Consider the following 17,022-nt stretch of genomic DNA (forward strand, 5'->3'; position numbering starts at 1 on the left):
GCCGCAATGCGGTCTGTCAGGAGCTGCAGCTGGACACACTTCCTGTACACATAGTAGTCAGGGACACTGGAAGCGTCCCTGACTTCCCAAATAGCACAGGGCATATCAAAGGGTATAATCACACTTAACTTCAATCAACGTAAACTTTAACTGTCACCAAGGTGATGCCCACCATTGATGTCTGACCTGCACACCCAGCAGTGTGTCAGCCTTCTAAATAACACCAATGTTCTTTCACGCAAAGCGATCATTGATGAGCTCCTGACGTAAGGCTCTTGCAGCTATCATGCCACCATGGGCCCTTTCATGTGGTCTACAGGATGGCAGGGGCATGGCTTCAGTGTCAGCCTGATTGTCTGGGCCAATGTCTGCGCCGCCTCCTCATCCTCCTCTTCCTCTCTCTCGTGAGGTGGACTGTCAGACTAATCGGGCAATTCTTGTCCCCTCTTGATAGCCAAGTTGTGTAGCATGGAGCAGGCCACCATAAATTGAGCTACCTGCTCAGGGTGGTATTGGAGCTTGCCTCCTGAGTGGTCCAGGCATCTAAAGCACTGCTTCAGCACTCCAATGGGTTTCTCCACGATATTGCGAGTTGCTCTGTGGCTCTCGTTGTATTGCCTCTCGACCTCGGTGTGGGTGTCACACAGGAGGGTCATCAGGCAGGTGGCGAGGCCATATCCTTTGTCCCCAAGCATCCAGCATTAACCTTGTGGCTCATTGTTAAACAAGTCAGATACAGTGCTCTCACGCAGGATGTGCGCATCATGGATGCTGCCTGGAAATTGAGCATTCACAGTCAGTATAATTTGCTGGTGGTCGACAACCAGCTGGACATTCAGGGAGTGGAATTCCTTGAGGTTCCTGAAAACCACAGCATCCTGAAAAGGTGCCCGCATCGCAACGTGCGCACAGTCTATTGCTCCCTGCACCTTGGGGAAGTTTGCAATTCTGGAGAAACCTAGAGCCCTCTCACTCTGTGCCTCCCTGATCATAGGGAAGCTGATCAAATCCTTCCTGCATGCGTACAGGGCTTCAGTGACCTGTCTAATGCAGCGATGTGTGGCATGCTGAGAAAGTCCGCAAATATCGGCAGCTGTGGCCTGAAGCATAGAACGACAGTGCCGTGGTGACTCTGACCTCGACTGACAGTGCAGTTCTGATGGTGGTCTGCCCTTATCAGCTGGCATACCTCAATGATAACCTCTTTGTGGAAGCGCAGTCTCCGAAGGCAGATGGTGTCGGGCAAGTCGATGTAAGAATGCTTCTCCTTGTACTTGCGGGGGGTGTAACGTCTGGTCCGCCTCATCTGTCTGTCACTTCAAAGCACATAATGCAGTGCAGCGTTCCTTCGGCAATGTCGAGTCTGCTGCATGTATTTAGTCACCAAGAGAGGGTGAGAACAGACAGGTCCCATTGCAGTAGCTCTTTTTCCACGATTGGTCACAAACAAGGAATGTCCGGACGAGCACACCTCTTCAATTCCAATCGGTCACAGTGTGGTCAAGATGTTTTTAGAGACGTTCACATCAACTCCAATGACCTGCAGAGTACAGCCGAACTCCGCCAAGGTTGAAACACATCAAGGATGCAACACGTGATCGACAACATGGCGTCCATAACGCTGTGATTCGTTGCGGTTAGTTCCACTTTTTGTGGACGATTTTTTGAGCGAGCGATATTGTGGGCGAAATGTGTGCGAGGTGGTGAAATTGATGATGGGCAAGCTCCATGGCCGCTAGTTTGGGTAAATATGCTCTTTACGACAAAAAACAGTCGCCGGGCGTTAATATTGAATCTCGGCGTTAATTCCGTGCAGAAAGTAACGCTGGGCGATATTATGGGCGTTGAATTCGCCCCAAAAAAGTGGGCGGTGGTAATATTTTTTCTCAGCGTTAACCACATGGGGAAAGTAACGCTCGGCAATAAGTTTCCAAAAAATGCCCGCCAGTTTCCATTTTGTGCCAAAATGGGTGGTATATGGGCGTTACGTCATTTCAGCAGTAAAATGGGCATTAAGTGGGTGTTAAACAGGCAAAGAAAGTGGAGGTTCTAGTCCATTGTCTTAGAATAAGGGGCTGCCCATTTAAAACTGAGATGAGGAGAAATTTTTCCTCTCAGAGGGTTGTAAATCTATGGAATTCTCTGCCCCAGAGAGCTGTGGAAGCTGGGTCATTGAATATATTTAAGGCGGAGATAGACAGATTTTTGAGGGAGTAAAACGTTAGGGGAGCGGGCAGGGAAGCGGAGCCGAGTCCATGATGAGATCAGCCATCATCATCATCATAGGCAGTCCCTCGAATCGAGGATGACTTGCTTCCACATCAAAAAGTTCACAGGTATTTCAATGATGGACCTAAAATTCCAGGTCCGAACTAAATCTTGAAAGGTGGAGGATGCCTGTGCTTGAATTTTTTTAGCGTGTGGTGACCGTTGCACACCAGCCACCACACGGGTTTGACAGAGCTAGCTCCAGTAGCAAGGATTAACCAAGATGACTGGAGACCTGCTCTGCTACATGGACCTAGTGCGCACACATATCGCAATGTGGGTTGGCCCGTGCTGCCCCTGGGCCCTCGCCTCTTCTGAGCCCTGAATTCACACCTCTCCTGGGCCCCAATCACATCCCTCTATAATCTCTCGTCGCTCCTTCGCCCGACCTCGCCGCTCCTGCAGTACCTGCCCTTGCTGCAATCACCGACCTGGACCTTGATGACGTCACTCTTTGCTGCCGTTGCTCTCCTGCTCCAGCTCGCATTGCTCCCTGGAGTGGTATGCTGCCACGCTGCTCCTTCCACTCCCCGATAGTGCTCGCAGGCCGGGGGCCGCACAGACTGTTGGGCCAGGCCGCCACGCTGCTCCTTCCCCTCCCTCGTTCAATCCTCCCATGACCTTATTCAATAGCGGAGCAAGCTAGAGGAGCCAAATGGCCTACACCTGCTCCTATTTTGTATGTTCTTATGTTGACTGCTGACCTCAAACTGGACTTACCTACTGGAGATACCCAGGGGGAAAAATGGATAAATCCTTAAAATTACCAGCAATTATTTACTACAGGTTGAACCTCCCTTATCCAGAACCATTTGCAGCCACCAGTGGCGCAGAACTCCGACATGATCAAATTGAAATCCTTCCTCGCTGCCGACTCCCACAATCGCTGGTCTGACCCCACGATCCACCACCCCCCCCCCCTGACCCCCTCACTGTGATCGCTCTGCTGCACTTGCACTCCCAGCCCCAAGCCAGCCAGCTCTGATATTCCCTTGCTCAGTACCTGTACCATCCAGTTTAACGTGACCACCCCTCGTCCAGAAAAATCCCTTATCCAGAACAGGCTAGGTCCCAAGGATTCTGGATAAGGGAGGTTCAACTTGTAGCAGTGTAAGGATAAGAGCGTTACACCATATAACACAATGTATTCTTTTGCTGCTAAGGTGGGCTCTGTGTAATTGAAACGAGGTGGGTAATGTTAACCCAACTCACCTGGTGGGATTAGATTAACTGCCCATTTAACATTATCCATGGCAGCCAGGGGTGTTGCCATGTCACTAACAAGCCATCCAATCACTTGACCAGATCTCCTTGAAGAGCTCAGGGAGGGTAGAATTCCTGCAGATGTTGCATCATGGCAACTTCCAGTAAATCTGGCATTCATGTGAAGGATACTTTGTACTGGTTCACAAACTACCCGAGTTCAAATTCCACAATGATAGTTTGAAAACTTGAATTCAGTTAAAAACAATCTGCAAATAAAAAGCTGATATCAGCAAAAGTGACCCTGACGCTGTTGGATTGTCATAAAAATCCAACTGGTTCATTAATGTCCTTTAGGGATGGAAACCTTACCCAGACTGGTCTATGTGATTCCAGTCCTACATCAACATGGTTGATTCTTAATTGCCCACTGAAGTGGCCTAGCAAGTCACTTAGTTGTATCAAACTGCTACAAACCATATGGGCTGTACCAGTTTATGAAGAAGCCCCATCAATACCTTCTCAGGACAACTAGGGATGGGCGATAAAAGCCGGCCTCATCAGCGACGCCCATGTTCCCAGAATGAATAAAAAAGAAAGATGCTGCCGCTCTCTTATTTCTTCCACCTTATACTGCTCCTCTTCCAATAAAACTCCGAACAAGGGAATGTCCATTGGGAATTCCATACCAGGTACTTAGAACTTCTTAGTGGTCTCATAATCCCTCGAATTCTCAGAGGCAAATGTAAGGTAAGAAAATCCTTTAAAAGCTCTTCTGTAGCTCCAGCAATCTCTCGAATGTTTTGTCAAGCTCCAATGAAAGACACTTCTGCCAGTATCAACTGATTAATATCATCCCAACGTAGCACAAGTGCATTGCAAATGTAACTTCTGTGATTTTGTTTCCAGACAGGAATGGGCCCCACCCCAGAATCCACTATTGAATATGCCATTGCACTGAAATAGCGCCCAAGAAATTCAGTAAAAATTAGTCTTTTTGGAGCTACAGTGTGTTATTACAGCCACTGATTTACAGTGGTATTCCAGCAATTTTGCCAGTATTTTGAGATTGAACTCTGAAATTTTGATAATTTTTCTATGAAAATTGTAAATCAGTGAACATTATTATTATTATTGCTGTTATATGTTCCTTTATATATTTACCCAATTTTATCTTATCTTTTTTAAAGCCTATGATGCACAGCAAAACGATATACAGTAAGTACCAGGCTGGAGGTAGAAACCTGACACTGAGCAGCATTGGGAGAGGGGGAAGAGAGGCCATGTTCAGCAGCACTGGGGAAGTCCTGAGATGTTGTAGTATTAGGAGAGGGATGTGCCCTGGGGTTTGGAAGAACTGAGGTTGGTGTCCTAGACTTTGGTAACATTGCGGCAAGGGTCAATAATCGTTTTCAAATAAAATTATTTTTCTCATAATGGTTCCAAAATTCCCGGGCCTGTTTTCTCTAACCCCTGCAATTGCTTCATTAGAGTGTTTTAATTCTAAAAATATAAACAAACCAAAGCTATCCAGAATAGCCTTTATATCCTTTTGAAACATTTAGAAGAAAAGAAAGAAAAAAGACTTGCATTTACCTGAAAATCTTTCAGAATTTAATTTTAGTTTGCTTTTTGTTTGGGCAAAAGCTCAGAAATAATTTTGCAGCAAGAGGAAAGACACTAAGGAAAATAAAATATTCTATTAACTAAAATATTTTATTGTCTTAACCTACCCACAAATTCTAAATATCCATTTATAAAGCATTTTTTTTTAAATGAAGCACCGATGATTACTTTTTCTGGCTGGCGAGCTATCTTTGACTTACACTGTCTCTGAGCTAAAAAAAATTAAGCAGTTAATTACAACTGAAAATTTACCTAAAAAATTCATTCTGCAGCTTGTTTTAAAAACATTTAGAAACTCTCAGAAACCTCTCTGTGCAAGGAATGGGATGCATATCAGCTTCTGTCAGGTCATTTCGTTTCTAGGAGCCTGAAACTGATGGTCCTACCGCCGGCAGCCGCCGGGTTTTCTCGACAGTTTCCCCGTTTATTTCGGCGCGTTCCCCTCCGTGAGAAATTGGTCAGGCCCTCACGCCGACGCTTTGGAAGGACCACTGGGCAGCGTCCAAAAAAAGGTCCTCCCGCCCGAGATTCATCCAAGCGGTCCTCTGCTCCTGCAGGAGAAAAGGCCACCACATGGAAGCAGGTCTTACCTGGACGGTAGGTATGAAGACCTGCAAGAAAAGGTAAGTGAGATTTGTTTCTTTACTTCGTTTGCAGCAATTTTGTGTGAAAGGGTCCTCTGAAGGTTTTGTAAGGTTTTGTTTATTTTTTGACTATTTTATTTTTTTGTGCGATCCCCTCCCCCCTCCCTGGGCCCGACTCCAGCCTTGGTGTAACTTTCTCCAGGATAGCATTTGCCACTCAGAATCCAACCTACTCCCCTCTACCGCCCAGAATCGGCGTGCAACGCCCATTTTTGCTGCCGGGTGCTTTTTTCTTTCTATTTTGACCAAACTTCCACCCAAAGTACCGTCAGGATCTTACCGGTCTTTTCAATGGTAAATGGGCGCAACTGCCTTTGATCAATTTCAGTCCCTAGGGATCTACACAGAATGATGTAGTGCCTGGCCTTATAAAACCTAGAGACCAGTACCATCAGTGACTGCTATGGGCTCTGGCATGGTCATGTCATATTCCCAGATTGAACATCTCCTGCACTTCCCCTTTATATTCTCCCATGCTGTGTGACTATAGTGTGGGCATGTTGGCGTATCAGACTCCAGCTGCCTGTGTTTACCTCATGCACAAACCGCTTTGCATCGTCTGATTTGCTCGAGAACAGTAACTTGCTGTTTCTGTGTGGGAGATAGCGGAGCTGTCAGAGTAATTTGACCAATCAACCAACCCTTTTTATTATCAACCAATGCTAGCATCCTCCAGAGTACCCATAACACATGCGTTCATCTCCTCACAGGCAAGATAAGGTTTTAGCATGCATGTTCAGAGGATGGACTCAGTGCAAAAAACCGGAGAGCTCACTGATGTAAAATTCCACCTCTTCCCACCAGTATGTATGGAGTTACCCAGGTAATCTGTAACTTGACAAACCTCACTGGCAGGAGAACTAGCACCATCGCGCCTACCTGATGCCAGTGTTGTGGTCACATCAGCTTTTCTTGCTGTGTATGTTCAAGATTCTCCTGCATGTGCTCGGATAACCTGGCCATTTAATCCGTCAATGCACTCTGCTACATTTCCATCTTCATCAGTGATGGGCCCCAACCAAGCTTCTTTGATTTACGTTGAAGGACCACACACTTCACAGCAGTTTAAACCTTGTTCATCTGCCAATCGTAGAGGTCAAAGCTATTATATTTGACACTGTTACCACAATTGTGAAACTATCTGTGACTTAAAATTGGCCCCTCGATCCGGCAAAATATCTTCCATGATCCCAACTCAAATGAACATTTCCAACAATGCATCAACCACAACATTCACATCCATTGACACGAGAGTCCAGATACCTAGATGCATGATCCACCATTATCAAAATGAAGAGTTTCCTTAACTAACTTCTGAAAAGCATAGGGCCAGCAAATCTCTGCCACCATTTAAACCGTGCTCCCCCTTCCCTCAACACATCATAGTCCAAATGGCAGAAAATACTCCACAAGATGTATTTGTGCATTATTGGAATACACCCATCCATATTTGGGCAGTGATATTGAACACCCAATGTCACTTCCAGCAGGAAATTTCAGATGTAGCAGCCAATGTAACATCAGAGGAAAATCAGCACTCCAGTTCTTAAGCTAGACACATTACAGAGAGTAAACCTATAAACGATGGACAAAAATACTCAATTTCTGTTGTACCAGCTGGGAGCCCTCAGGATAATCCAAAATATGACAACAGCACCAACATGAACCAAATGGCAAGGCTCTGGTAACAATAAAGATAGGAATGACTTGAAAAAATTAAGTAGGAGGAAACAAACAATAAAATGGATGGCACAATAGGGTAGCATACTACCCTTTCACCTCCATGACTCAGGTTTGCCTCCAGCCCAGACTAATGGATGAAAAGTTCCTCCCTCTGCTGGCTGTAAAGGTGCAAACTTAAATGATTTGAAACCGTATCAAGCAGTGGGTAGATTTTCGTGGTTGGAACACATTAGCACTGAATTGGTTAGATGCCAGCACTAATCGTGCTCCTTACAAGAAGCGTGTCGATTTTGAGGGTGGGAGACCCAGCAGAGTGGCTGATCTTGATCGGCCTGTAGCAGTACCTTTAAGGGGAGCGGTGGAAGCATCAGAAGGGAGCAGAGGCTTGTAATGGCAGTGAAATTCTTTGCAGTACCTACAGCAGCAAGGAGATCAAATATTGGAAGATCTTAATATTCAAAACATACAAGCTATTGCAGCTAAAATGAGTGCCAGACCTGCTTTCAGCTCTTCCTTACTGCAGGTAAGGATCTCTTTAACTACTGTTGGAAAAGGCCAATTCCCCACCTGTACTGCCCATGGTTTGTAGATGGGTTGAGACGAAAATGGTGCCAGTGTCTAAACTGCTTAATTTGACCCTGATTTGCACATATTAATGAGACATTTGGATACACCAGCACAGCGAGACGAAAGGCATACGCTCAGCATCATAAAGAACAAGTTTAGGACATTGCAACTACTGGAAGGGGTTGCTAGGAAGGGTGGTCCAATCCAGGGCACTGAACCCATTTAAGAAGCAGCTGGATGTAAGAGGAAGACAGTCAGGTTCATATTGTGGAAGGATGAAATTAAATGGATCAAAGGTCCTTCTTCATCTGGAGTTCTCTTGTGGGAAGTGAATGAATCAATTTTTAAGAATGACAAATGACTCACCTGCCTTCATATGGAGATGAAGGTCATGTTTAGAAATGCATATCAGCAGAAAAGGAGAAGATGAAAGACAGGAATGGAGATACATTTAAATGTTTGCTAAATATTTTCTAAGATTATTCACACTAAGAAATGAGTGAATGGATTTTCATGAGCGAGAAAGTCCTATTGCCTTCACATGGAGATGAAGGCCATGCATAGAAATGCATATCAGGAAGATCATTGTTAAACATTTTAGATTTAGATATTATAGGGGCGATTTTAAACCTACCCGGCCGACAGAAACCAGTGACTGGACAGTTAAAATTGAACAAATAACTTACCCGCCAACGTCCCACTTGGATCCCACAATTCTTCAATTTTAACCTGGTCTTTTTTGCAGGCAGAAAAGGTACCAACACACCAGACGCCAGTGGGGTCATTTCTTTAAATATGCAAATCAGGGTCCGATGACGTAACTGAACACCGATGGCAATTTTAACTCTGGCTTGAGCGGGGAAGTCATTATGGCTTTCTTGCCAGGTGAAGATAGCGGGACAGGGATCTGGGTCCCGAAGAAGCTGTTCACGGCAACTTTTCTTTTAACTTTACTTGTGGGGGACATGAGAAGCAGGAATGCTCTTCCAGGCCCCACAAGCTGAATTTAGGCCTCCCCTTCCCCAGGCTCCCACCTTTCAATTTTCACAAGACCCTCCTAAAGCCACCTCCCCGTGACTTACCTTCTTGTCACCAAGCCTTCTTTTGGTGCCAGCCAACAACCTCCTGCTGCCCGAACTTCCATTCCTGCCCACTGGCCAGCTACCACTTCCTGCCCATTTTGGGTGGGCAGCTGACCAGTTGCATGCAGATAAGGCCCAGAAGTCAAAGTCGCCTGGGTCTCATGTTGCCAGGTCCAGGGATTTAGTGCTCAGCCCTCCAGCTGCACATTCAAAATCTCCTCCAATTTAAAATGCCCCTTTTTGGATCTGCATAATTGGCCATTCAGAGTATTATTTTATTTGTATCAAATCTTGTCCATACTCCATGTTGGTATTTTTGAAATAATAGTTGAACTGGAATATGCAGCTCTTTATATACAATGCATAACTCCAGATATCAATAGAAATGAGTATCGGGTGGTTTCTATAATGGGCACCAGCAAGTTTAAAATCTACCGCAGTGTAGTTATTTTGTGTATATGCACCTTTTGTATAAAGATTAAGACTAACATATATGCATACATTTTACAAATTCACACTCCAGAGCAAGGCTTACCCACTACATGGCCATCTACATGAACACACATTAGCCTAGCAGTAATTGTTGGTATGGCTACATCTAATTTTTGTTTCCAGTAGACAATATAAGAGTTTTATATGTTGTCCAGGAGCTCCTGTTCCAATGCATACATATTCAAACTGGAAGCTGTAATAATTGCAAAGACTCCACTTGTTCAACTATGCCAGTGTAATTGTCACAAAGGTGCAGTTCCGCATGTGAAGTAGACAGATAATTATATACCTGATGCTCTTCAGGTTCAGCAGAAGTCAGATCAGAGGCTATCAGCAGAAGTCGTGTCAGAGCCGCCACCAAGAGCCGAGTCAATTGATAAAGGGAAGGTTGGTGCATTCCCTCCAAAGTACTACCAGTGCTATACTCCCTAATTTTCTATTTCCTTCATATGACAAGTTCCCCTCCTTAATGCGAGTTCATAATTCAATTTTCATTTCTAATCCTATTATTTTGTAAGATTTCACCCCAAGGCACAAACCAGAGGCAATATCAGATAAGCCAGTTACTGATTTCCTGTTGACTTATCTTAACGTTTACCACCATCTGCTGTTTTTCAGAAGTTAACACCCAGAGGAAAATATACCTCAAAGAATCCCTTCCAAATTGACTGTGACTATTTGAATTACACCTCAGCAACAGGTTTTTTTGTTCTGTTCAATTATCAATATTGAAACGTATGTCATACAATCATTATGGTAAAATGTTTTAGCAATCAAAATTATAACTGGTTAATCAAAAGTGTGAAAATGAAATAATTCACAGTTTAATTCACCTGCTGCTCTTTTTCAAGTTACTCACCAACTGTACATGGTCTTTATTTGTCTCCACCTGATGACTCTGCACAATGGGGGTTCCTGGCTTTTTTAATTAGATTTTGAGCTCAAGTTTTCAAGCAAACAACCTCCAAATCCCCTGGCATTTGAAGCAATGCCAGGCATTGTAATTCCAGACTGGCAAATTAGTCCAGGAAGGGGCTTTAATGTTAACCCCTTTAGAGTAGCCCAACAACAGCTGTTAGATAACACTGGATTTTATATTTACTGAACACTGTGTGGATGGCATTACAGTTCTGTTTTGTGCTATAATTAACAGCACTATTCCAAAGATAATATTTCAACAAGGCCATTAATTTCAAATATTTCATTTATATTGATAATTTCCCATACATTAAAGGCGTAATAGAAATAGAATAATTAGTAAAGTCAGAGATAAGTTTTAATCTTTAATTGTAGTTTCTGTGTTCCACTTAATAAAAAGTTAAAATTTTTAGATTGTTCAGAACAAGGAAACTGCATTTTATTTTTGTATCAATTAAATCATTAAATAAAATACTTGCCTTTGGCAAAGGTTAGTTGAATAATCTGATAGTTTCACACTTGGTCATCAGACAACACAGAACCCTCCACTCACAATAAGTTGATGTGTTTTAGTTATCGATTTTTTTTTAAATTAAAACAGGAACAAAATAAATAATTACGATTCCGAGGAGAGAACGTTAACCTGTTACCTTTATGACCAGTACTTCCTTTAACTGAATGGTCTTAATTGGTCCCACCTTCTACCAGATAGTGTTTACTTACATGCCTCAACCGTACTGCACCACATCGATGTCAGAGCTTTGATCGAGGGTACCTGCAGTTTGGTACTGCGCATTAAAACACGAATTGTCATCAGAGCGCGAGTGGCACCTGACGGGACCTCGAGCAATAATCCAGCTGCAGGCCGTGCTGATGGGGCGAGAGGGACTGCAGCCCGAGAGAAGGAGACAATGAAGGCTGCCTGGCCGGGCTGCTGTCTCTGTGGTCTGAGCAGAAGTTGCATTGTCCATTTTAGATCCCCAGCGCTGGTTCATTTGACCAGTTGTACTAGTGGACACACTCATCGCCTAAAACACAAATATCCATTCCGTGATGCTGCACATTCATTCGGTGGGCTGCGTTTAAAGATAAAATACTTACACCGTTAGCTCCAAGGTCTCTCTTTGTGCTATCTATAAATGTCTTCCTTTAATCTCGAACAATGAAGTGATGATTCACTGCAGATCTGCGCAGCTGAAGGTTGGTTGGAGGGAGGGGAGGGGAGGAAACCGGTGCTGTGGCAGTTCTCGACGACATGGTGCGCCTTTTAATGAAATCAGTAGATGCAGGGCAGGCTGCGAGTGCCGCAACCGCGGCTCCAGACATCCCCGCAGGTCCAGTGCAGCAATACCATCTGCCCAGCGCCCAAAATGCACGCTGCTGCACTGCGCAGGCGTCTCGCTCATTTAAAGGGTCAATGACCTTTGTGTCTGATACAGTCAAAACTGTCAAAACCATTGCAGAAGTTGCTGGAGAATGCAATCTGTTGTGTCTGGTCATTTGGGGCCAGCTATTTTTAACGAACATGTGAAAATGACGGACAGGAAAAGACCACCTGCTCCATTAAGCCTGCCCCATACTCATGATGGGGGTGGGAGGCATCGTGACTAGATCCTTCCTATCTGCTTAATTTATCTGTGCACATTTCTTGTTAGTCATCATTTTCAATTATGATTGTAATTGTTCATTGGTTATCATACATCACTATGTTACATCCATAGCTAAAAAGGTAAACTTTCCATTGATATGCTGTGGATGGGGAATTGGGGCAGGGGCTTTACTTTATTGATCCCTGTCCTCCAACATTTTAGATTTAAAATCTTCATACCCCACCATAGCCTCACCTCAGCCTACTGCCACTACCTCCTCCAGCCCTATATCTCCCACCAAAAAAAATCTTAATTCCTCTGCAATGTTAGCACATGCAAGGATCTTCTGTCTGTTTTTTCTAGATGAACTGTGCCTGGTTTTCAGGAGGCTTCCATTGTTAAAGCTAGTTCTCCATCAAGGTGGTGATTGATTAATTAATTAGGTTATTAATTAGAGGACTTCCTTACCCTGCGTTTTGTGTTCTCTGCTCCAGAAATATACATCATCGCTGTAGTCTGTTTTACATGTCAGTTCTCCGATTTGCAACCTCACTTCCTAGTCTATACCCACTTCCCTCACTCAGAACACCTCTGTGGCTGTGTAATCATTGAATTGTGTAACCATTCCCTCGCCTCTACCTTCAATGCCATCATTCTCAGCAAAACATCACTGTCTCCCACCCTTGCCATTCCACCAGTGCAACCCTCATCTTCCCTCAAACCTGAGGGTAGCTGTTACACAATTGGTTTTGTCCCATCACTAGATCTGGCTTGACCACATAGAGACATAGAAACATAGAAACTAGGAGCAGTAGTAGGCCATTCGGCCCTTCAAGTCTGCACTGCCATTCAATATTGTAAAGTCCTTACACAATACCACAAATCCACACGAGGCACACTCTGTGGACAAGGTCACTCCATGACCTGAACCTTTATTCACAGGACCAAGAAGTGATGACCCTGCATGGGACCTCCCTTTTTATATACCTGGGTGACCAGGTGAGGAGTGTCTCCCACAAGTTCACCCCCTGTGGTCAAGGTGTGCATTTCTTACATATATACAGTATTGCAGTGTTGTTACATAAAGTTACATACATGACAAATATGATCATGGCTGATCCTCTACTTAACACCATAGTCCTGCTTTTTCCTCATACCCCTTGATGCCTTTTGTTTTTAGAAATCTATCGATCTCCCTCTTAAATATATTCAGTGACTTGGCCTCCATAGCCTTCTGTGGTAGAAAATTCCACAGGTTCACCACCCTCTGAGTGAAAACATTTCTCCTCAACTCGGTCCTAAATTTCCTACCCTGTATCCTGAGACTGTGACCCCTTGTTCTAGACTTCCCAGCCAGGGGAAACATCCTCCCCGCATCCAGTCTATCCAACCCAGTCAGAATTTTATACGTTTCAATGAGATCCCCTCTCATTCTTCTAAATTCCAGTGAATACAGGCCTAGTTGACCCAATCTCTCCTCATACGACAGTCCTGCCATCCCAGGAATCAGTCTGGTGAACCTTCGCTGCACTCCCTCTATGGCAAGTATATCCTTTCTTAGGTAAGGAGACAAAAATTGTATACAATACTCCAGGTGCAGTCTCACCAAGGCCCTGGAACATCCTTGCTCCTGTACTCAAATCCTCTTGCAATGAAGGCCAACATACCATTTGCCTTCCTAACTGCTTGCTGTACCTGCATGTTTAGTGTAGAAGGACACATCAAGCTCCATTGTGCCTCACTGGTCTCTACTACTACCTCAGCCCCTCTGCCACTGAATGTTGATAAATGTGAGGTTATCCATTTTGGGGGCAAAAAACATGAAGGCAGAATATTATCTGAATGGCGACAGATTAGGAAAAGGGGAGGTGCAACGAGACCTCGGTGTCATGATACATCAGTCATTGAAGGGTGGCATGCAGGTGTAGCAAGCGGTGAAGAAGGTAAATGGCATGTTGGCCTTCATAGCTAGGAAATTTGAGTATAGGAGCAGGGAGGTTTTGCTGCAGCTGCAGTTGTGAGGCCTCACCTGGAATATTGTGTTCAGTTTTGGTCTCCTAATCTGAGGAAGGACATTCTTGCTATTGAGGGAGTGCAGCAAAGGTTCACCAGACTGATTCCCTGGATGGCAGGACTGTCATATGAGGAGAGACTGGATCGACTGGGTCTGTATTCACTGGAGTTTAGAAGAATGAGAAAGGATCTCATAGAAACATATAAAATTCTGACAGGATTGGACAGATTAAATGCAGGAAGAATGTTCCCGATGTTGGTGGAGTCCAGAACCAGGGGTCACAGTCTAAGGATAAGGGGTAAGCCATTTAGGACCAAGATGAGGAGAAACTTCTTCACTCAGAGAGTTGTTAACCTGTGGAATTATCTTCCGCAGAGAGTTATTGATTCCAATTCGTTAGATATATTCAAGAGGGAGTTAGATGTGGCCCTTACGGCTAAAGGGATCAAGGGGTATGGAGAGAAAGCAGGAAAGGGGTACTGAGGTGAATGATCAGCCATGATCTTATTGAATGGTGGTGCAGGCTCGAAGGGCCGAATGGCCTACTCCTGCACCTATTTTCTATGTTTCTAATACATTTACATTCCTTTGTCACCTACAGACTTGACTACTCCATGTTTGCCTTTCTGGCTTCCCATTCCAGGTTGTTAAAGAAGGAGAGGGAGAAGGAGAAGCCGGTGTGGGGAGCTGTGGGGGGATGGTTAGGGATAACATTTGAGAATATGGGCCGAGATGACTGAAGGAACAGCTGCCAATGGTGAGCGAAGGCAACGGGGATTAACCAGTGGCCAGACTCTCGGGATCGGAGAGTTCTAGGTAGGTTATAGGGCTGAAGAAGGTTAGAGAGATGGAGAGGGGCAAAAGTATCAAGGGATTTAAACAGGATGAGAATTTTAAACCGGAGGTATTAAATTGGGGACCAAGCACCAATGTAGGTGAGCAAAAACAGGGGGGTTGGGTGAGCAGAACTTGGTGTGGGTTAGGATACGTTCAGCAGAATTTTAGATTAGCTGAAGTTTACAGAGTATGGAAGATGACCAGCCAGCCAGATAAGCATTGGAATTGTCAAGTCTGGAGGTAACAAAGGCATCAATGAGAGTTTCAGCAATAGATGTTGTTGTGTATGTATAATATAAGTATACTCCCTGTACACTCAATGTACAGTTACATAAGACTACTGGATGTACCTTCACACTGTATACACTATGCTTGTACCACCAGAGGGTGCAACTGGTGGAGACCTAGGGGTCACCTGTACACGACAGGTAACCAGGTATAAAAGGGAGATCACCATGCTGTACCCTCACTCAGGAGTTGTAATAAATGGACTAAAGTCACCACAGTTCAAGTACAATACCTTGCCTCGTGGAGTCATTACTAGAGTGCTTACAGACATAATAACTGGCCACGAGATTACAAATTTCCACGCGAAAAATGGCTAACCTTGGCACGTTTCAACAAGTCGCTGATGGGGAAGATTGGGAGGGCTTTGTAGAAAGGCTCAAACACTTTTTCATTGCAAACGACCTGGCGGGAGACAACCCGACCTAGCTGGCTGATAAGTGCAGAGCTATCTTGCTCAGCAGTTGTGGGCCCACCATTTATGGCCTCGTTAGGGACTTGCTAGCCCCAGAGAAGACAACAACCAAAACATATATGGAGTTCGTAACGATGACACAGGAACAACTCAAACCTACAGAGAGCAATCCTCACAGCCAGACACTGGTTCTACACCCACCGGCGGTCCGAAGGCCGAGACATCGCGAAATATGCTGCAGAACTCAGACGATTGGCTGCACCATGTAATTTTTGCGACCACCTCACCGAAGCGCTGCGGGACATTTTCGTTATTGGAATCGGCCACGAGGGCCTTCTCCACAGGCTGCTGTCTGCGGACACCACTGTCACCCTGCAGAAGGCAATTAATATGAGCCAGGCATTCCATGGTCTCGGCCTGCGATTCCAAGCGGATGTCTCACCCCCAGGACTCTAACCCGGCAAGTACTGTGAACTGACTGGTGCCTTTCAGAGGCAAGGCTACTGCTAGCAGTCTCTCTCAGGATAGAGAGAACACAACCCCGAGTCCTGCAACCCTGAGTCCGCCACATGAGGCCAACTGGCCAACCCCATGCTGACGCTGTGGAGGAAATCACAGGGCCCACCAGTGCCGCTATAAAGACTATACTTGCACAGGCTGTAATACGAAGGGCCACCTCCAGCGAATGTGCAAGAGAAATTGTAGTCACCGAGTCGATGAAAAGTTGGCCGATCATCTAGACTCCAGCGACGATGAAGAGAGAGTCCATGAGGCAGCTCAGCCCCACGATGAGGTGTATGGAGTGTTTACCTGCACCACCGGGAGATCCCCGTTGAAAATGGAAGTCGAAATCAACGATGTTCCAGTCACGATGGAGGTCGACACAGGGGCAAGCCAGTCACTGATGAATCAGGCAAACTTTGAGAAACTCTGGGACAATCCAATCGAACGACCTAAAATGATCCCGATCCAAATGAAGCTGCTCACCTACACAAACGACACCATCCCAGTCGTTGGCAGCGTGGATGTCCAGGTGTCCCATGATGGCGCAATGCACAAGTTACCTTTGTGGATCGTTGCTGATGATGGTCCAACACTACTAGGAAGAAGATGGATGAAACAAATCCGTTGGAGTTGGGACAACCTTCAGCCTCCGGCGATCGACGTCCTATGCAGCCCCAAATTTGGATCCAGCACAACACCTGAGAAACCAGCCGCTCAACTCGACTGCGTGGAGACGACACAGACCGCTCAACCCAACTGCGAGATGATCCACCCGAAACGACCCGACCTCACCTTCCAGGCTGCAGTGGCAGGACTCCGGAGGAAGAAAATTGGCGCAGAAGGCAACTTCCCTGCTTCTGTGGCAGAACCTGGGGAGAAAAGGATCACCGCAGCC

The 17,022-nt window shown here is 45.2% G+C and overlaps 1 protein-coding gene across 1 annotated transcript in view; it reads right to left on the bottom strand.

Annotated features, from left to right (window-relative positions):
- The window catches only part of sacs (sacsin molecular chaperone), a 205,859-nt gene extending 194,024 nt beyond the window's left edge, over positions 1-11,835 (bottom strand). Inside the window, exon 1 of the mRNA XM_070892203.1 lies at positions 11,585-11,835. The gene's annotated coding sequence lies outside the window, so the exon portion shown is untranslated. The remainder of the gene's footprint in view (positions 1-11,584) is intronic.
- Positions 11,836-17,022: the final 5,187 nt, after the last annotated feature.

This window comes from Pristiophorus japonicus, chromosome 10 (assembly GCF_044704955.1).
Source record: "Pristiophorus japonicus isolate sPriJap1 chromosome 10, sPriJap1.hap1, whole genome shotgun sequence".
Taxonomy (NCBI): Eukaryota; Metazoa; Chordata; class Chondrichthyes; family Pristiophoridae; genus Pristiophorus; species Pristiophorus japonicus.